The sequence below is a fragment of the Gracilinanus agilis genome, chromosome 5 (genome assembly GCF_016433145.1).
Source record: "Gracilinanus agilis isolate LMUSP501 chromosome 5, AgileGrace, whole genome shotgun sequence".
Classification (NCBI taxonomy): Eukaryota; Metazoa; Chordata; class Mammalia; order Didelphimorphia; family Didelphidae; genus Gracilinanus; species Gracilinanus agilis.
The window spans coordinates 100532450-100555300 of NC_058134.1; the positions used below are offsets into that span (position 1 = coordinate 100532450).

Below are 22851 nucleotides of genomic sequence, written 5' to 3' on the forward strand. Positions count from 1 at the left end.
TTGTCCCAATAAGTAATTAACATGTTGGGGGCAGTTAGGTGGCTGCCTGGAGATGAGAGGTCCTGGCTTTGAATGTGGTCTCACCCCCTTCCTCTCTGTGTGACCCTGGGCAAGTCACCTAACCCCCATGCCCTAGCCCTTACTACTCTTCTGGGTTGGAACCATATATAGTATTGATTCTAAGCCAGAAAGTAAGAATTTTCATGAGAAAAGAAACAAGCATGTCATATTTCAGATCTTTTTAGAGGGAATGCCCTAAGATGAAGGGGGATCAAGGAAAGTTTATTGAAGGAGGTGGAACTTTAGCTGAGATTTGAAGGAAGTCAGGGAAGCCAGGAGGTAGCAACGAGGAGGAAAAACATTCCAGGCAGGTAGTGACGGCTAGTGAAAAAGCAGAATCTAGAGATGGGGCGTCCTCTGTGAGGAAAATTAAGGAGGACACCATCACCAGATCATAGAGTCTATGGAGGGAAGGAAGTAAGCTGTATTTAGACTATAAAGATAGGAGGAGGCCAGGTAATAAAGGGCTTTAAAAGCCAAACAGAGGTGTGCCTTGTACCCACCTACATATATTTATTGGTGCACACGTAAAAATGGGTGCATGTTTGGAAGTGCTCATTTATTAAATTTTTTGGCTAGGTTGATTTGACTCTCTCCCGTGTTATGTTTATGCTATGGTGATGCCTTTTCTATTCATTGTTTCTTTTTGATATGCTCAAACTAATAGTTATACTATAGATTTAATATAAGCCTGTGGATAATTTTGTTATGATAGCCATTTAGGTAGCCATGCTTGGGTGTTTATGATTATTTGCTGTCTACTCAGGATATGAAAGCATTTTTGAGGGGTTCACATTACTATATCTCTAAAAAAACCAATTAATTAATTAGTTTGTACACTAACATAACCAGTTAACTCCCTCTCCTCCTCCCCTTTCCCCATTAGAGAAGGCACATCTATCTTAGGCATATTGTCACTGTTCTGGTCTCTCTGATGATGCTTTGTAAAGTGCCATTTCTATTGTACGTCCTCTTAATGTGCATTTGTTTTCTTTTTGTAGGTTAGTTACCTAGGAAACCAGGAAAATCAGCTTTGTTGATTAAAATGCTGGTGCTGTATTTATGCTGTAGAATTATATGTTATCCTCAGCTGATTTTTGCCAGAGCTTCAGCCCAGGGGAGGGATATAGCCTCACCCTGTCCAGGGGATATAGGGAGGTTGGGTGGTTCCTGAAGAACAGCTCCATATAGATAAGCTGTATAATTGGAAAGAGATGTAAGCCTTGATAGGCAGAGAGCTCAAGGAGACTGCTCAGAGGGAGAAGATGGGAGAGGAGAAGAGGCAGGGCAAGGTCTGTGAATAGTTCATAGCAACCCCCCAGAGGCACCCAAACATAGAGATCGCTGACATCCCAACATGTCCCTTGACCTTTCCCAGCATCTGCACTCCCAGACACTGCCCAAAGTGGAGTTCTCAGGTAAGACATTTCTCTCCTTGTTTGAGCTAAGATTTCATTTCACTCCCAAGTCACAGACCTTCCTGCCCTTTGGCACTTGTCAGGCAGAGAAAGATGAAAGACACATGAAACACGGGTTTAGACTATGTTATGTAGAGATGGATGCATGGAATCCCTGCAAAGATACAGGGACAGCCTCACCCAGAATTCCATCTCTACATAACAACTATCAACTCATTTGTAAAATCTTACGAAGAAGAAATAAGATGAACAGTATCACTTCATAAAAGACAATAAAACCACCTGAAAGAGCTGTGACTAAGCACAGTCATCCTGAGAGCAATTAAAGATAAAAAATGGAATGATCTAAACAAATAGGAGGAAAATAGAAAAAAATTATAAAAATATTTATAATTATCTTCACCATCAACACAGAATCACATGATGTGAATTCTAGCAATTCAGACCTAGAAGTGCTTTTAGAGAGGGAGAATTTATTAAAGAGAAAAGATAGCAAAAAAACAGATAAATTAGTTGGAGTATATAGAAAGAAAGACTATGCCAGAGTTAAGATAATTTGGAGGGCACTGAAGGATCTGTTTCCAATGTAGCTGAAAGAAGATAAGGTATCAAAAATATGAAATAAATCAGAGATGTTATTAACACCAAAAAAAGGAAATTTTTCTTTATACTTACCTGTCTATGTGTAATTTTTATGAGAATAATCTACCACATATTGAGGGGATCCTCAGTGAGGTTATTAGTAGGAAATAGTAAGGCTTTTGAAAGTGATCTTCCTCAATACATTGTAGTATTGAAGGTCATAGGACAAAAAAGGGGCTAGACATATAATTGGACATAAATATTTTATATGTATGCATGTGAATGTACATATATGTACACATGAACTACTGTCCATATGCAGATGACAAGATATATGTGCATATTTACATGTATGGATACATGTATACATCTATTTATCTGTGAGTCATCTGCATAGAGATAATAGTCAAATGTATGAGAATTAATGAGGTCAGTGAGAGAATGGTTGGGGAGAAGAGAGCCTAGGACCGAACACCCCAAGTTAGGTGGTAGGATATGAATATTGAGCCAGCAATGGACTTTTAGAAGAGTCAGGTAGGGGAGAGAATGAGGAGGGGATGGAAGCAAAGAATTCAGAGAGGAGAGGGTATGTGGGAAGAGAGTGGGTAATAGTGTCAAAGGGAACAGATAGGTCAAGATGGATGGAAAAGGAAAAATAGATAAGATTTTAGAATGAAGAGGTCACTGCAAACTTGGGAGAGGGCATGCGGTTAGAAGCCCCAGTGAAAAGAGCTGAAGAGTGAGAGGAGAAATGGAGTCAGAAAATGCAAAAACTTTTCAAAAGAGTTTGAGAAATGGAGGTGAGATATAGGAAGATAGCATGAGGGGATAGCAGAGACTAGTGAATTTTTTTAAAGCATATTTGAAGATGGTAGGGAAGGAATCAGTAGACAGAATTTGAAGATTCAAAAGAGAGGGAATGATGGAGGGTATAGTCTGATGGAAAAGACTCGAGGGAATGAGATAAAAAAACACATGTAGAGAATTTATTTTGACAGAGAAGCCAACCCCTTTCTCAGAGACTGAGAGAATAGAGGAGAAAAGGGGAAATTAAGTCAAGGATTTTAAAGATAAAAACAGTAAGAGAAAAAGGGGATCCTATCAAATTAAGTGGTATAATTTCCAAGTTGGGAAAGGAACTATAAGCACACTTTCCATAATGGTTTAGTCACTCAGTGGAGACAGAAAAGAAAGGATACACAGACATTCAAACCCATGAATCCATCGTTGCCCCTATATCCTAAATTCCTAATTCTAGAGTTTGAAGGAGACTTGACTAGTCCTGAGGACTTTACCTCCATAGAGTTGGAGGTCATTGATCCAATGTCCCTTTGTTCCCCTACTCTAAATGTAATCTCATTATGGGAGAGAAGTTTATGAGGTTCCAATTCATTGTTTATTGTAGTGACTGTCCAATATGCAAGGAGTTCTTTATTTCAGGTTGTATACTCCCCATGTCCACCTCATATTAGGCCATTATCTGGCACATCCAATGATCTCTAGGCCAATGAAGTTAGAAGGGCTCCTTTTCCTCTTTTTCTGGGCATCTGGATTTGTACATATATAAATGAAATCTTGCAGCTGTCAAACAACAGGATATAGGGGTACCAGTACCTGTAACAGGATGCAGAGGAACAAACATGTACAGTCCAGCCAAGAATTCAAAGACTACTTTACTAGGCAGATGTGCCAACAAGTCTGGACTCGACATTAGTGGATAAAATGGCTTTCCTGAGATAGTTTAAGTCACACTTGACGGATGCAAGTCTCTCTCAGCTCCCAGGATGGATGAGAATAAACTACAAGTTCTAAAGAATCTTAATTTTAGACAAAGAGATCTTCCATAAAGTTATACCTGAATATATAGCAACCAGAGGCAGAGACAAAAACAAGAAATTTCTGACCAGAAAAATCTCGTTTTTAAAAAATCTTATATGTACTTGAGCCCCTCTCCTGTCCTGAAATGGTAAACATGTATTTCTCTTCAGATCTACAATAGAACTTGGTACATTTCCTAAGGTCATAATGAATCAAGGTATAAAGAACCACAGCATTCATTTTAATCCAATTCATTTAACAGATGAATAAACTGAAGCCCAGGGAGATAGAGTAACTTATGCAAAATAACAAAGGTAGCAAATAGCAGTGCTGAGATTCAACTCAGATCTTCTCTGATTGTTTAATCCAGATCTGCTTTTTCAATCACAATATAATGTCTTTTATTATGTATCACAATCTGTCTATGGTCCTCTCAGGTGCTTTGTCCCAGGTAGAAAAAGAACAATAAATCTTTAGAATTCTGGCAAAATACTGGAAGCCTTTTTTATATATGTCTAAAGATGTAGCTTTCCAACTAAATTGTAATCTCCTTGAGGGGAGGGGGTGGGTCATGTCTTATTCATCTTTATATCTTTCATAGTATCTAGGGCAGAGATTCTAAAGATGGTGTCTATAAACTTTAAAAAATGTTTTGATGATGATATTTCAATATAATTTATTTCTTTGATCCTGTGTATTTTATTTTGTGCATTTAAATATGCCGCTCTGAGAAGAGATTCATGTCAGATTGCCAGAAGGGTCTCTGGCACAAAAATGGCTAAGAATCCCTTTTCTAGGACTTTGTAAATATCTAATGAGCTAAATATAAAAAGAGTGTGTTTGCTTATTCTGAAATCTTATTTTGAAATGCTTACTTTAATTATGGCTGTTCATTATTGCTTATAATCGTGTACTTCATTATTTAACAGGCTGATCTGATTAAAGGAATGCTGGTGAGTAGTACTTTCTTTCCCTCCCCCCCCCCCAATGTCTCCCATAGTTTCTTTAGAGCAAAGGTTCCTCAGCTACTGAACATGCTGATATGCTGCTCTGCATTGAGTATTGATTATTTAGAGGTGAACCAGGGTGATTGTTGCTGTTCAATTATCTAGTTATATTGTTTTTTATAAAGAGGAACTACTGCAGAAATGCAAAATAAGGAAACAAGCATTCCATCACATTCCTACAGTATTGCACATAGTAAACGCTCAATAAAAATTGATTTGATGATGGATTCTTCTACCTAAAACATACCAGACCAGTAAGGATCTGCTTTATTTTTAAACAACTTTGGAGAATAATATTTCATAAGATCCCCTGAAAATCCATTGCTGTGTCTGCCAATCTCTAAAGTCAGAAAGTTCTCCTTGTATCCAAGTCCTACCTTAAATTAATGGCCTCTAAGGTTCCTTTCCCTGCTAAATTTGTCATCCTATAATGGATTCTCTATATAGACATGGTAATTTCTTCCATTTGTCCCTGTGGAATTTCTTTATGGAGATCTTCCCATTTCTTCTAACTTCCTAAAATAATTTTAGGAAACAGGGTCTAACCTATCCTTTCTTTGAATCGTTTTAAAATTAATCTCCCAAAAAACTATGGTGGACTTCAGATTTTCCATGACTTTATTATGATTTCTAAAATTTCATTATCATTTCTCTCCAAGACTTCTATCATTTCTACTTCATCAACCAATTCATCCCTGTTTGTCAAAATCAAGTCTAGAATCATAGGGTTTCCTTTTGAAAAATTAGTCATATCAGAGTGCCTGGAGAATGTAGGTGTTCTCTAAATGCCTTTTGAATTAAACTGAATAAAAATCATTTAATTTTTGTCTAAATGGGCTCTTGTTATGCTTATGATTTTTAGTTCCTGGATTCCCTCAATGTATATAATACTTATATTGTGCTAGTTATAAAACCTTTTATCCACCCCTTTCCTTGGGAATAAACTATACTCTTCCATAGTCAAGTTCTGGGCATGAGTCTCACGCTATGAAATACCTGTGTGGTAAAATTTGCCTTCTTACATTGGGAGCTTTACTTCATTTTGCTTATTAGCAATGCCTTGCAACTTCTGTTTTGCTGTGTATTTTATTATAATCCTCTTTCATGGATATTGCCTCTGAAGATAATACCGTTTGCTATACTGCCTGCTATTCATTGTGATTTGCAGCTTGGCAGATAGATGCCAAACAGCTTTCTTCTCTCCATTCCTGTTTCATTTAAAGTCTTCTTGATTAGATCAGCAAGGCACCATCTAGTGTTATGTATACACCATCCCTGGCTAAAGGCCTATCATTCCTGTAGTCAAAGTTTTTATCCACAAATATAAATCCTACTCTTAGATGCATCTTTTCCCCAAATTTGTCTCTCTCCTCTGAATTCCTAACCCTCAGTCAGCAACACTGATGGACCTATCATTAATGCTTATACTTTCCCTTGATTTCATAATCCATAAAAATGTCTTTAAGATTACTGCTACCTCATTTTTATTTTCACAAACCACTTGAAAAGGGCAGTAATGATGAGGAGGCTCTCTATCATGTACTAGATATGTTCCCTAAGAAAAGAGCAGGTTAAATTTTTTTTTGTTACATTGGTAAATGTATGGGGATGACTACTAGCAGGATATTATATTTTACAAATTTCAGTAAAGTTTTATTTTTCCAGTTACGTGTAAAAACAATTTTTTGCCTTCATTTCTAACATTTTGAGTTCCAAATTCTCTCCCTCCCTTGTAGTCTCCCTCCTTCTCTTCTCCTTTTTCTGAAATGGCAAACAATTTGACGTAGGCTATATATTTGCTCTCATACAAAACATATGTTCATATTCATCACGTTCTGGAAGAAGACAAGTATTTAAAAAACTATGAAGAAAATAAAGTGAAAAATGGTTTTTATTGGATCTCCACTCAGACTCTGTTAGTTCTTTCTCTGGAGGTGAATAGCGTTTTTCATCATGAGTTCTTTGGGATTGTCTTGGATTATTGTATAGCTGAGAATAGCTAAGTCATTCAGTTGTTTATCGTACAGTACTGTTGTTACTGTGTTCTCCTGATTCTATCAGAGTGTCATCAACGACCACCTATTTATATCTTCTTCCTCTGAGCCTCGGTGGAGATTTCTATTGACATATTGATAATTGATCAATATGTTGGTATATTGATAATTAACAAAATTGATATATTGATAATCTCTATTGATAGCACTTGTGGACTCACATCCTCATTGTTTGAAGCATAAGAAGTTGCTTCCTCCTAAGAAAGTATGGTTTAATCCTCAATGGGAGATGCCTCCATGACTTAGATGAACCCTATAACTTATATTCAAATTCTCAATGGTTTTCCATCTTCTTTTTCTTTTCTATGCTATGTTATTCTAGTCTCTAACCTTTCCCTTCTTCCTCTTCAAATTCTTGTATTTTTTTTTTACTTTTAATCAATTATGTACTTTCAAAGAACCTCATTCTTCCTGATAATCATAAGAGAGGAGAGATTTTGCCAATATTTTCACATTCTGAGGGATTGCCCTGAATTTTGCATAGATTTAGGAATATGAAATCATAAATTTATAATCAGAAGGCACTTTAGAGGTTACCAAGAAAACTCTGTAAGGTCCAAAGATGTGTAACCATCATTTTCCCTTTGTTGACCAGAAATTCATAATCTCTAGAAATGCCTTCAGGGTGACTTCAGGGTCACACCACTAGTGTCTGGACTCCAAGTCCAGAGCTCTATTCATTATACTGTATCACTATATCAGTTATTATATGCCATAGTATGGTATGGAGGAAGGACCTTAAACCTAGAGTTAGAAGATGCCTGGATAAAATCCTCTCTCTAAACTTGCCAGTTATATAACCATGGGCAAATTGCTTAAATTCTCTAAGGCTCAGTTTCCACATCTGTAGAAAATCGTGATAATTAACGTCTGCGTCTCCTTCATAGGGTTGTTGTAAGGATCAATGCTTTGTGAACAATATATATTGACCATTATTATTATATTCATAAGGACTTTGCAGGTCACTGCGAAATTCCTCTTTTCCTTCATATTCTTTTGATATGAGATTTTTCAGTTCTCTGTCATTCTTTTTTCTTACCTCTTATGGTTAACATTCTGTCTTTTTAATTTACTCGATGGTGGTTTACTTGGTGAGGAGTTCTGAACTAGACTTCATTTACAGCAGTCTTTCTTCTTTATTAAAGAAGATGGCCACTGATGGGCAATTAACAGCTTCCTATTAAAAGCCATTACATAAAAAGAAGCAACCAATAGCAGTTATCTGTGAGGATATTTTAAGCAGAATTTAATTAACAGTTACTGCGATTCTTTCAAGCTTACCTAGTTTACTTTGATTAAACAGTTTTCCTTGGCTAATCCTCTTCTATTGAGTCAAGATACTACCATGGTTTATCTTGAACCATAGATTATTATGATCCCATCATAAATTGTTCAGAAATCTTCATTGTTTCATCATTACCTCTAGTTTCAAATTTTGTTCAATCATTTTTTAGTCATGCCTGACCCTCCATGACCCCATTAAGGATTTCTTGGAAAAGATGGTTTGCCTTTCCTTCCCCAGCTCATTTTACATATGAAGAAACTGAGGAGACTCTAGGTTAAATGATTTGCCTATGACCACACAGCTAGTAATTGTCAAAGTCCAGATTTGAACAGAGGAAGATGAATTTTCCTGATTCTTGGTCCAGCACTCGCCACATTGTGCCATCTATCTGCCTCTAGATTAAAATATAAGTTTCTTACTCCTACATTCAGAGCTCTCCATGATCTGACTCCAACTTATTTTTCCAGCTTTAATTGATAGTTGACCCCTTAATAGACTTAACATCCTATTAAAACTGGATCATATCAAAGCTAACTGATACTGGCTAAAAAATAGAAAGGTAGATCAGTGGCCAGAACAGAACTATAAAAACACTAATAAAAGATCATAGTAACCTTATATTTGACAAAAGTATAGATCCAAGTTTTTGTGATAAGAACTCACTATTCAGTAAAAATTGCCAGGAGAACTGGAAAATAATTTGGCAGAAATTAGGTATAGACCATTCTCTTACATCACTCACTAAGATAAGATAAAAATATGTGACCTAGATATAAAAGGAGATATCACAAGTAAATCAGAAAAACAGGGAGTATATTACCTTTCAGATTTATGGATAGGGGAAGAATTTATGAGTCAACAAGAGATGGAAAGTGTTGTGGGATGTAAAATAGATACTTTTAAGTACATTAAATTAAAAATGTTTTGTACAAGTAAAAAAACAAAAAATAGGAAAAATAATTTATGGAGTTTCACAGATAGAGGTCTCAATCTAAAATATGGAACTCTTTAAAATTTGTGGGAACAAGAGACATTCTCCAATTGATAAATAGGCAAAAGATGTAAACAGACAGTTTTTGGATGAAGAAAACAAAACCATATGTATGAAAATGCTTTAAATCAGTACTGATTAGAGAAATGCAAGTCTAAACAATTCTGAGATATTATCTCACACCTGTTAGATAGCTAAAATGAAAAAAGGACAAAATAATAAAAGTTAGAAAGGATGTGGAAAAATTAATATGATGTTGGTGGAGTTGCGAATGGATCCGAACAATTTGGAATTATGCCCAGAGAGTTGGTGGTGAAGGACAAGCATAGATGTATACCCTTTGACCCAACGAAATCATACTGGGTCTATTTCTCAAGGGAAAAAGGAAAAAAAATGTTCTAAAGTATTTAGAGTGGCTCTCTTTGTGGTGTCAAAGAACTGGAAATTTAGAGGATGTGCATCAGTTGGAGAATGCCTAAACTAATTGTAGTATGTGATTGTGACAGAATACGACTATACCATAAGAAATGATGAGTGGGTTAATTTGGAAAAAAATCAACTTAGAAAGATTTACATGAAATTAGGAAGAGTGAAATGAATAGAACTAAGAAAACATTATGTAAAGCTACAGAATGAATATTTGAAGAATTACTTGTGAATGTCCACCTCCAAAAAATGAACTGATAAAAAGAAACATGAAAGACAATTTACATATACATATCTTTTTGTTAGACAGTACTTCTATAGTATGTAGACAAGACAGAGGAGCTGAGATACCTGGGAATAAATTCTATTAAAGAAATTAAAAAAACAAAACAAAACAAAACAAAAAACTTTTGAGCTTGTCTTGGCCTCTCTCACTTAAGAGCATTGACTATAGCTGTCTCAGTCTTTGGAATTGATTCTTTTTATCCTATCACTTATAGAAATTCTTCCTTTTTTTTAAGGCCCAGATCAGAAGTCACATCCTTCATGAAGTCCTTCTCAACATCCTGAAGAAAGAAAACCTCTTCTTTCCCAATCTTTCATGCCTTTGTTTTTGTTTGATCCACACAATGTAGTTTTCCCTTTAACTTGTGTTATATTTAATTTATTGTACACATTATTTCCCTCCTAAATTGTAAACTCCTGGAGGGTAGGGCCCTGGCTTTTTATTGTCTTTGTTTTCATAACAGGCATGTTTGTTGAAGTGAATCCCAGCTGCAAACAGAAGCAGATGTTGCTATGATTCCTTTTCACAGAAGGACAACAATCTATGTGTATTGGTTAGAGAATCAAACAATAAAACCAAAAAGAAAAAAAATGCAGCCAACATTGCAAAAACAATTGCAAAACTAAAGCACCAATGAGCTCTATCAGATGGCTCATTTATTTCAGGCAGTACTTGAAACAAAATTCAACTGCAATAAAAGTTTTTATGGAAGTCTTTTGGAATTTATTACAATGAGTTTTGATTGGTGTCCCAAAACTGAACCAGAATTTATTTTTTTTGTCTTCCTTTCTTATTCACTTCAATAAAATAAAAAGAAATTTAAATAAACAGAACAGAAATGAATTTTAAGCTCTTTCCCTTTGTCTGAGACAGATCTGTGAATCATTGGGGACTGGCATATAATTATTTTGCAGAAATACATTCCTTTCAATGTTTGCCCTTTACTGCCATCCAGGGGCTATGAGTGAATGCTTCAGTAGGACTAATCATCTCATATCACAGAGCTGGAGAGCTGCAGTGTGGGGAGGGAACTCAGAAGTCATCTAATCCAAGCTGTAAGTGAACAACTACCCCCGCTCCCCCCCAAAACCCCAAAACATCTCTGACTGTTCTTTGCTGGAATACCTCTGGTCAAGGCAAAACTAGCATGTTCCAAAGTAGCCAGTTTCTTTAAGAATGTTTTTCTTTATATCTAGTCTAAAACTAACTCTTCATAACATCCAAGGAAAAGACTCTTAGTACTCCTCTTTAGGGAGAAGAAAAAATATTAAATGGCTCTTTTACTGTGACATTCCTTTTTTTAAAAAAACATGTTTACCTTTTGTCTTACTTTTATAATAAAGAATATTGGTTCCAAGGCAGAAGAAGAGTAAAGTCTAGGCAATGGGGGTGAAGTGACTTGCCCAGGGTCACATAGCTAAGAGGTGTCTGAGGTCAGCTGGACCTCTCATCTCTAGAGTTTGCTCTCAATCCACTGAGCCATTTAGCTGCTCCTGCTATGACATTCTTTTAAAGTCCTGAAGATGTATATCACATATCAGTTTCTTCGTCTTTTCCACCTCTCTAAACAAGACTGTTCTCTAGGCTAAACATTCCAGTTCCTTCAACAATCCCATTATGGCACAGTGCAGAAATACTACCTACATTTTGTACATCATGTCCTACTTAATGTAATTCTAATATTGAGGGCAATAATACATTGTTGATGTATTTTGAGCTTACGGTCCACTAACCCCTTACTGGAGGAAAGGTCAAGAAGGGTAGCCGATTGAATTCTGGACTTGAAGGCAGGACTATTTCTATTCAAATCCTGCCTCAGACACTGATTAGCAAGCACAACTCAGTCTCTGTTTGCCTTTGTTTACACATTTGTGAAAAGCCCTTTCTCACAGGGATATTGTAAGGAAAAAATAAAATAACAAAGGTAAAGCATTATGCAAACCTTAAAGCACTATATAAATGGTAGCTATTACAGTCCTCCTTTCCCCTGCCCAGATCTTGTAAGTCAGTGAATAAGTCGACAAATAATGAATTACAAATAAATCCCAATAAAATTCTTTGAAAATCTCATTATTGACACAAGATGTCCTGATCAAAAGATCTGCTATAATTCCATTCTTGACAAGCAAATTTCATTATTGTGTAATGGGGAACCTTACAAAGAGGCATCAATGTCCTCTCCTGACACAATTCCCCAAGCTGTAAAGACCGGAAAACCTGCTTCTGGGAAAGCCATGATGCTATATAATGAAAGTGCCTTGGAGCAATTTGGAGCATTTGAAGACATTATCATTGTTGGTTCTGGTCTGCTAAGTATATGCTGAGGTGGAACCTCAATGGCTACAGAGGTAAAACTATGAGTCCATTTGAAAGGTACAAGCCAACCAGAACCTTATCTTTCTTTTCCACCATCAGTATTCCAGTGAAAGAAGAGAAACAGTGCAAGGGAAGAGATCTCAGGTCCTCTCCATCGGACACCAACATGATGCTCTTTGCTTAGACATTTGGATTTTCATATTTGGGGATGGAGTTTGGAGGCTATGTTTGTGGGAATTGAGTTCATGTTAGATTTTATACATAACTGATCCCTCTCTGGTGTACTCTAGGCAAAGCAAAAAAACTTTAGCAATACTAAATTTGACTCAATTCAGTAAATATTTGTTAAATCTCTTACCGTGTGCAATGCCCTGTGCTAAGACTCAACTGCTCAAAACCAAGTTTGTAGCCTTTTCTCAAAGCATTTTATTACCCAGGGACCTAGTCAGTCAGTCAGTCACTCAGTTAGTGAAGAAGAATTTTTTTAATGTCTCTTACATACCCATGCTGTGTTAGGGATACAAAGTCAAAATCAGAATAGCACCTACCCTAAAGAAGTTTACATGCTTATGGGACACTTAATATGTACAGTCAGAAGAACATACTAAAAAAACTTGAGGTAACTTTTGAGGGATTAGGGAGGAATGGTGATACTAGCTGCTCAAGAAACTTGGAAAGGTCTCCAGAAGATGGAAGCACTTTTGATGATTCTTACAGGAAACTAGGAATTACAATAAGGGTAGGTGGGAAGTGCATTTCTGGCTTGGGGGCAGCCAGTGGGAAAAACTGATGCAGAAAATGGAGTGTTTTCTTTGAGGAAGAGAGAGATCAATTTGGCTGAATGTTTGTAGAAGTAAATAATGTGTAATAAGGGATAGTAATGCTATTCTTCCCATCTCTTTCTGAGATTTGTCTCCCATATAGATTATTTCAATAGCCTTTCAACTGGTCACCCTATGCTCAACTTCCTTGAATCCATGCTGCCAAATTTATCACTTATTTTATTTCTTCATCAAATGTTTACTAAGCATCTATTACCCATCGTGTATCTGCTAGGAACTGGAGAATACACAAAGAGAAATCATGTCTCTTATCTACTTAGGGATTTGCCATCAACATGAAAAATCTGAAAATCTGTAGAAATGTTATAATTTATAAAAAATCATAAAATAATAATAACTTCTCATTGCCTACTTCATCTTACACACACCTGTGCTAAATATGACCTGGCAAAGGGAGAAATGTAATGGGATGTGTAAAAAAGAAATTTACTATCTTATTATTTGTTTACTTGTTTTACTAGGTACTTCCCAAAATAGAGAGTGAATAGGTCCATGCCTGTTCAAAATGATTTCTTGTGCTACTAGATTATGACTAGTAGATTATAGGTCACTCTGAGTGACCTATTTTGCCGCACATTTAATTGATGGCCCTTTCACCAACTGTTAATAGGCTGTGTAATAAAGCATCATAAAAATTAAATACCATGTCACTCTCTGCCCCAGGACCATCTTAGGGGGCGAATAGCCTGACCCAAGTACTATGTGATTACAGAAAGAATTCAGTTCTTTATCTAATTCAGTCTACTTTATTCCAGTGTTGAACCTAGTTTCAGGAGTGTTTTTGTGATATTTCCATTTACAATGACCATTTTCTTGGGAAAAGCACTGACACAATTTCACTGTCCTCTTTAATTGCATAACTCTAACTCTCTCTTCTAAGTCTCTTTCTTAGTTTCATCCTGGGTCCTCTTCTCTTTCTATATATTCTTTTGCTTGGTGACTTCATCAGCTCACACAGTTTTTCAGACCTACACGTCTAGTCCTAGTCTATCTTGAAATTCATTCTCTCATCACCAAGTGTTTACTGAACATTTAAAAATGAACATTGCATAGATATTTCAAAAAAGTATATCCTAATTAGTATGAATTGCCATTCTTTCCAAACTTATCCTCTCTCCTAAACTTTCTTGTCTCTCTCAAGAGCATCACCATTCTTCTACCCATCTTAGCTCAGAAGCTTTGTGTTGCTCTCAAATCCTTTCTTTTCTTCTTTTTAAATTTCTAATCAGTTACCAATCTTGTTATTTACAATGCTGCCAAACAAATATTCCTTGGGCATAGGCTGTATTGCCTTATACCTTTATTAGAAATCCTTAAATGACTACTTATTGCCATAGAATACAACCTGAACTCCTTAGCCTGCCATTCAAACCTTTCTATAATTTGGTACCTCCCTTTCTTTCTAGCAACATCTCACACTGTTGCTATGTGTGCTATATTTAAGTAATAATGAATTTTTGCCATATCCTATACAGATCTTATGCATTTCCCTATCTGTACCCTTTTCCCTAGCCTTTCCAATTCTTGAAGTTACTTCTCCCATCACCTCCTGTTAAAATTCTATCCTTCCTTCAAGGACCAGCTCTAATACCACCTCCTCTGGAAAGTTTTCCTTGATCTTCTTAGTAAAACAAAACAAAACAAAACAAAAAACCTTCTTCATTGGACTTCACATAGCACTTTGCTCCTCTGTCCTGTCATCATTTATGCTTTGCTAAACTTTGGCTTTGGATTTCTCTTATCATTGGCTTCTTCTGTTTCTTTGCACATACTACCAAATATAATTGGAGAAAGTTGCACAACCATGCTAACTACATCTACAAGCAGCTTATGTTGTTGACTCTAGCTTGGGTCCTTACTGCAGTCCTTTTATCATTAACTAATTTATTCTCCCTCCCACTCCCCTTATCTTTTCCTTTCAAGCCTCCCTTGCCATCCTCTTACCCCTCCTTTTAGTTGAGGTATTACCCTCAGACTTGAATGAGAAAATAGAGGACATTTTCCATGACCTCCCACTTCTCTTCAATTCACAGCTGCCTTGACATTCTCCCATCTTTCTGCTTATATTTCAGACTCTAATAAAAAGTGGGAGAAAAAATAGGTCGATGCCCACTGATAAAAGGGGGGAAAGAATTACAAATTCTGGTGCCCTTTCAGCATGCTGGAGAAGTTCTGGGTAAGGGAAGGGGTGATCTTATAATGAAAAGATTAAGAGTTGGAGAGGAATTTAGAAGTGACCTAGGTGATAACACTGCATATTATTATTTTAAATGAATTACAACCTTTTCTAGTTTACCATGTGCCTACAAATAACCCCAAGTTCTTTCTTGAAATAGAGGCATACTTTAAAAAACAACAGTAATTCTATTCCTGGATCTATAGTGAATGCTCATTATTGTATATACCTCCTATGTATATACAAGAATGTAATATACTGCATAATATCAACACAACGAATATAATTTCATAGTCAAGTCATTAATGTATATTATATATTATGTATATATATATATGTATAATATGTTTTAACCAAATCATGTGTTAGTATTGTGGAATATTTTTGTAATATCCTTTTTTGGACTGCTCAAGATGCAAAAGCAGATAGTTGGAAGTTATCTAAAATAACACTTAAGCTACTGAAGGATTAATTTTCATTGTGTATCAGTCTACTAATCATTACCATATTTCTGACTGCATATATATATATATTCCTAAGGAACTTTTTGCTTGCAAAATATTGTTTAACCTAATGTTATATTTTCTTGGAATGAACTAATGATATTTTATAGAGTGTATAAGAAACTGAACTGCATGCACAAAGGGAGTTTTCTCATCTGAGAATTCTCAATACCAACGGGATCATACCAGTAGTCTTTTTCTTCCGTACTTTCACATTAAATAATTACAAAAGGGGGGGTGTCTTCTTATCTTGTCAACTAAAGCAAAATAGTACAGAAGTGAGAGAAAAATAATATAACATGAAGTCTGGAGGGAGGAAAATAGATTGTTAGCACAAAACTGTTTTTTTGTTGCTGTTCAGAGAAAGATTTGTATTAAGAATTCTCAGATAAAGAGGATGATGTTTCTCAGACTTTTTATTGCAATATTATTTTAAAATATCAAAACCTCTTAGAATTTTGAAACAATTAAATTTTAAGATATACAGTATAGGTGGTGCTTTGTTATCTGGCTTAGCTATCATAACGAATTGAATTGATCAAGCTATACTCTCGCTATTCCACCTGGAAAAAATGTTTAAGAGACATTTCAATTCTCAAGGCATTTTCCTGTACCCTCTCCCTCTTCCCCACCCGGCCCCCCACATTTAGGCCCAGAAAAATAAAAAGATGAAGAAGAAAGCTCTGTCTTTGATGTAACTGTAGATAACTTCTCTCCAAGATGTCAGGCAGTTTAATTATGGCTTGATAAGCACTTTGAAAATGAGAAGTATTATAAGCCCTAAGTACTCCTATTACTATTATGCCATCATTATGATGATAATGTAATCAGTTAAAAATATCTGCCTCTTAAGCACTAATACAGTTGAAGGTCTGTCATATCGCTGCGAGCCCACCAAGTACTTCTGAGTTTGGAGAGAGCCATTCACATAAAATGGTTAAAAAAAAAAAAATACTGGGCTGCTTTCTCTAGTCTATCACTCCATCTGCTGGAAACAATACAACATAACAATTTAAAACAAACAAAAAAAATGAAGCCAAACAATAAAGCAGCTTCAAAATCATCAACTCCCTAACACGTTCATCCACGAGACGAGAAAATTGTTTATTTTGTAATCCACAGAATTGGATGCACTTTGATATTTCTGGATGGAAGACTCAATAGGAATCTCGGTTGGGAAGAGCGTCAGTACATGTGGTCTAAACACAAGAATATTGTGTTTGTAGAGTGTGCTTTTTAGGGATCTAGTTATCAGGGAGAATTAGGGACTTTGAAACTTGTGTCCTGAACTCTAGTTATAAAAAGTACAACCAAACTGGACTGGGAGTTCTCACCTTGGCTGTGCCACTAAGTAGGTGTATGATATTGGGAAACCAATCACACAATCAAGAGACATTTATTAAATGTCAGCTGTGTGCCAGGCATGGTGCTAGATAGGCACTATGGAAACAGACAAAATATAAAACGAACCCCGCTGTCAGGGAGTTTTTGTTCTTTCTGGGAGGAAAAAAGTCAAGTCATACATATGACCTATGTTGGGTTCATTTTCCTTATTTAAAATATGACAGAGTTGAATGAAATAATTTATGAGAACTCTCTTAGGTCTAACATTCTATGATTTTTGTGATTATTATATCTGAGGACTTCAAAGAGTTTATGATATCAATGGTGTGGTTTTCCCTTCTCCTGGTGCAGAATGTCACTGATCCTGTTTGATTTTTTTGTACATTTTCCACAAGGTTATCATCCAATTGCTCATATTCTATACAGCTGAGCATGAGGGCCCTCCACAAGTTATCTCTTGCCCATCTTTTTCTCCACCATAGATTTACATTTGATGGTATTCATTACTCTGCTTTAAAAAAAACTAAATTAAAAGACAATCTTGGAAGCAGTTGCTAAAATGTAGCAGACTTGTAGCTTAAACACCATCTCTGCCACATATTTGTGGGGACAGTTGCTAAATGTCTTAGGGTACCCATTTCATAAGCCAGAAAATGAGGCTAGCAGGATCATAGATTTAGCACTGGCAGGAACCTTGGTGGCTTTACAGATCACCCCCTTCAGTTTATAAATAAGTAAAGTGAGTGGGCAGCTGGGTATCTCAGTGGATTGAGAGTCAGGCCTAGAGACAGGAGGTCCTGGGTTCAAATATGACCTCAGATACTTCCCATCTGTGTGACCCTGGGCAAGTCACTTGACCCCCATTGCCTAGCCCTTACCACTCTTCTGCCTTGGAGCCAATACACAGTATTGACTCCAAGATAGAAGGTAAGGGTTTAAAAAATAAAATAAAAAATAAATAAGAAAAGTGAGACCCACAGAATTGAAGTGAGTTGCCAAAAAAACAAAACTAGTAAGTTTCTGTTGTAGAACTTGAATTCAGATCTTCCTGATCTGAAAGTCCAATCAGCTAGGTGGGAGAGTGGTTAGAGTGCCAGGTCTAGATTCAGGAAGACATATTCCTGAGTTCAAATCTGGCGTCAGACCCTTACTTGCTGTGTGATCCTGAATAAATCGTTTAATCCTGTTTGCCTCAGTTCCTCAACTGTAAAGTGATTTGGAGAAGGAAATGGCAAATCAATCCAGTGTCTTTGCTAAGAAAACTCTGAATGGAGTCACAAAGAATCAGACATGACTGAAATAACTTAATAATAAGACCTGAGGTCCAGCTCTCTATCCAGTACACATCTAGCTCTCAGGACTTGCTAGATCTAACATACTCTTACTCTCCTATCAAATATCCTTTCTGGGGTTTTGTTACAAAGTTTGCTTTTGTTTCTGTATACTTAACCACTTACCATTACTTGAAAACCTTTCAAATTTAGTAATTACTTAGCGAGTGGCTTAAGTAAAATTATTCTACTTGATAATTTAAGTAACAGACAAATAGACATTTATTTATTAAAATTGATTCCCTAAAGAATTCAAGGCACATATTTTGGAAAGCACTTTGAAAATACCTATCTTAAGTCACTAGCAACCCCATCTTCTAGGTCTATATACCAAAGAGATTCAAGTAGAAAGGAAAAGGATTTATATGTATAAAATATTTCCCCAGTGTCTTCCCATTTTCAAATTTCCCTATTGCTATTGAGAGTACTATTATGCTTTCATTTCCCCAGGTCTGCTTCTCATTAAAGGTATTAAAATTCATTAGGATTTGAACTCAGGTCCTTTAACTCCATATCCAGTGCTTTCCCCACTGTATCAAGGTTCTTTCCTTGGCTGTAATGTATCTTTCTATACTCACTCACCTGCTGGTCTTATCAGATCCCATATAGTTAGCTGTGATCTCTGTCCAAATGACTCTCAAAGGTAGAATCCAATCTCTCTTCTGAACTCAATTACTTTATTATATTACCAACTTTCTGCTATATAGCTTCACTTCGTAATACCATAAGAATCTAAAACTTAACTGTTCCATGATAGGAACTCATATTTCCTCCCCAAATCATATTTACCTTCAAGCTTCCCTATTTATTAGACTATTACAATTCTTCAGCCTTTTCAGGTTGTGTCCTCTTCTCTCTCTCATCTTTCCCCTGCCCCAAACAAGAGCTAAATCTTGTAGATTCTATGTTCAAAACATTTCTCAGTGTGCCACCTAGTTACCATAGAGGAGAGGACTGATCTGAGCTTCAGAAAAATCATTTCAAAAGTTGAGTGCAAGGGGGTAGCTGGGTAGCTCCGTAGATTGAGAGCCAAGCCTAGAGACAGGAGGTCCTAGGTTCAAATCTGGCCTCAGACATTGCCCAGCTGTGTGACCCTGGGCAAGTCACTTGATACCCATTGCCTACCCTTACCACTCTTCTGCCTTGGAGCCAATACATGGTATTGGCTCCAAGACAGAAGGTAAGGGTTTAAAAAAAAAAGTTGAGTGCAGGATGGTACAGAATGAGAAGAAGAGACAAGTGGGCTGTAATTTACACTGATTGGAAGAAGTAACTCTACGTATAAAATAGATCAATTTAATATTTATAATGAGAATGTGAATTTTTATCATTGTGCTAAGGTTAAAGGCAATGGCTACCCGATTTCTCTATCGTCTCTCATTTCTAATTCTTTGTTTCTTTTAAATATAAAAAGGTTTTTGCTCATTTGGTCCTAATCACTGACATGAGGTGAGGGCAAGGGCAGTGGACTAGATTTAGAAAGGCAAATGGAGAGAAGTGATTTTTATTATTTTTTTATCTCAGAAAGATTAAGTGGGAGGTTTGGATGACTTTGGGAGCTGCTCTCTCTTTAAGGTTTGGGAGAATTGAATAGAATTCAATTCTTAATCCAGTCTAGATTACAGCCCCCCCCCAACAAATAGTTGGAATACCTACCTGAGGAAAAGAGAGGAAGTAAACAGAGGTAGTGTGGAATTAGGAGAAGAGCAGCTATTGCTTGACAAAGAGTTCTTGGCCCAAGATGAGTTATTTCTAAATCAAGCTAGCAGCTTTACAACCCAGTAAATGTAAGTATATATAGAAAAAACAGGCATAATAATCAAGCCTGAGGCCATGAAGCAGAGTCATGATGTGGAGAGGCAAATCTGGACCTTGTCCTTCACTGTCACTGTGAGTCATGTGGACTATTTGGTCCTCAGAGGAGGTAACTGTCCTTCGGTGACTCCAAATGTTTTTCTTGTTTTGTTTGGACTTTTGGTGGTACTCAGCCTCAGGATGTCATAGCATCATAAGTCAAAGTAACTGTAGTAGTCTTCAGCTGTGGATGGGGTTGCACCATTAGATAGGAAAAAAAAATTAAACTGTCTCTGGGCTTGGGGATGAGTCTCATCTCTTTTTTTAATTTTAAATAATGAACTTATTCTGTTTCTGGTTTTTATCAACTTGATCCTTCTAAACTGAAGGCCTCTCATGGAAGAGAGAGCAACATGGATCACTGTGAGGTTAGGAGGCTTGCTTTTGGTCACACACTATCATAGAGGTGGAGGAAAGGAGAAAGATAAAGAACAAGCAACTATCAGACATCTACATATGCCAGTGATATAGTGGCAAGCCTTTTTTTTAAATACCCTTACATTCTGTTTTGGAATTGATAATAAATATTGGTTCCAAGGCAGAAAGTGGGTAAGGGCTAAGCACTTAAGATTAAGTGACTTGCCCAGGGTCCACATGGCTAGGAAGTGTCTGAGGTCACATTTGAATCCAGGACTTCCCATCTCTAGGCCTGGCTCTATTAAAACTGAGCTACCTGGCTGTTCCTGTGCTAAGCCTTTTGCAAATGTGAGATCTTCATAACAATTCGGTGAGATAGGTACTAATAATAAACCCATTCTAAAAAAAGGCAAACAGAAGTTTAGTGACTGACCCAGGATCACATACCTGGTAAGAGTCAAAGGCAATACCTGAACCCAAATCTGAATCGAAAGTTTGGCCTCCAACCATTATGCAATTTTCTATGTGTATAATGCATAAAAAAAGAAAATATTTTAAAAAATGACAGAATTGGTTTGTTTGTTAAATTTGTGAGCCATAAAAAACCAGGTAGGAGAATTCATATACTGGAAAACAAATTTATGATTCATTAAACTAGATCAGTGGTTCCCAAACTTTTTTGGCCTACCATCACCCTTTCCAGAAAAAATATTACTTAGTGCTCCCTGGAAATTATGAAACTATTTATTGAACTCAGAATAGAATGTAATACAAAAAAAGTATGGCCATCACCGTTTCCCTAGATCACTGCAGCACCCACCAGGGGGTGGTAGCACCCACTTTTGGAATCACTGGGTTAGATGGTCTAAACTAAAATACTAAGATGGAATTTAACAGTCACAAATAGAAACCTAAGGGTAAAAACATAAATTGGAAACTAACATTGGAAATAAACTGGAAAGGGTTTTAGAAAAGTCCTCTTATTTTATAGAGAAGTAACTGTAACCCACAAAGATTAAATGAGTTGTCCAGAGTCCAAACATATTCATATGAGTTAGTGGAGTCCAAACTTGATGTCAATTCATATGATAAAGACTTAGGGGTTTTAGATAACTAGAAATTTAATATCCAGTGAGTTAACACGTGCAAAGTATTTTGCAAACTTTAAAGTGCTGGCTATTATTATAAATCATTGGTATGATATAGATTCTAAAACAAAAGATTTTAATGTTATATAAGCTGTCTATTAATGAAGCATAGTATGCAACTCAATGAAGGTAATAGTTCCACCATAATCTCTATTTGTCAGACCACAGCAAGAATGCTGGGTCCAGTTATGAACATTAAATTACAGTGCTTGAGGGGCAGCTGGGTGGTTTAGTGGATTGAGAGCCAGGCCTAGAGACAGGAGGTCTTAGGTTCAAATCTGGCCTCAGACACTTCCTAGCTGTGTGACCCTGGGCAAGTCACTTGACCCCCATTGCCTAGCCCTTACCAGTCTTCTGCCTTGGAGCCAATGCACAGTATTGATTCCAAGACAGAAGGTAAGAGTTTAAAAAAATTAATTACAATGCATGGACAATGATAATTTAATAATAATTATTATTATGGCTAATCTTTGTAGAACATTTTAAGGCTTACAAAGCACTACATCTATGTGAAAAAATATGTACACATACATATATGTATCTATACTCTCATTTTATCTTCATGTCAAACAAGGGAGGTAGTTAATAATAATAATAATATTAACCCCATTTTCCATATGAGGAAGCTGAGGTTAATGTTAAATGACTTGGCAGACTTACACAGCTAAATGTCTAAGGCCTTCTTTGAATTCAGTTCTTCTTGAGTCCAAGATCATGATCATGCCATATAAATGCTGTTGAGATATTGTTATAAATAAATGGGCAGATAGAGATAGAGAGAGAGGGGTAAACTGAATACTACCACTGCTAATTGGGTGACAGCAGTGATAGTTCAGATATGTGGCTAGAGCAAGAGATCTGAATCTTGCCACCTAGCTAGATATTGTACCACCTCCCTCCTTATAACAGTGCCCCAGCAGGATCCTTCAGGTCAGTAGATGGTATCCCTTCAGGTCCCACCTGGGGTTGATTAATGATGGTTATTGGGCTCTATTAGCCTTGGACATGATTATCTGACTGCGTTGCTCCCTTCCCAGAGAAGTGATTAAACAA

At 36.5% G+C, this 22851-nt stretch overlaps 1 protein-coding gene across 1 annotated transcript in view; it reads right to left on the reverse strand.

The window, feature by feature from the left end:
* The window catches only part of CNTNAP2 (contactin associated protein 2), a 1887185-nt gene that overhangs the window by 144824 nt on the left and 1719510 nt on the right, over positions 1 to 22851 (reverse strand). The window lies entirely within an intron of this gene.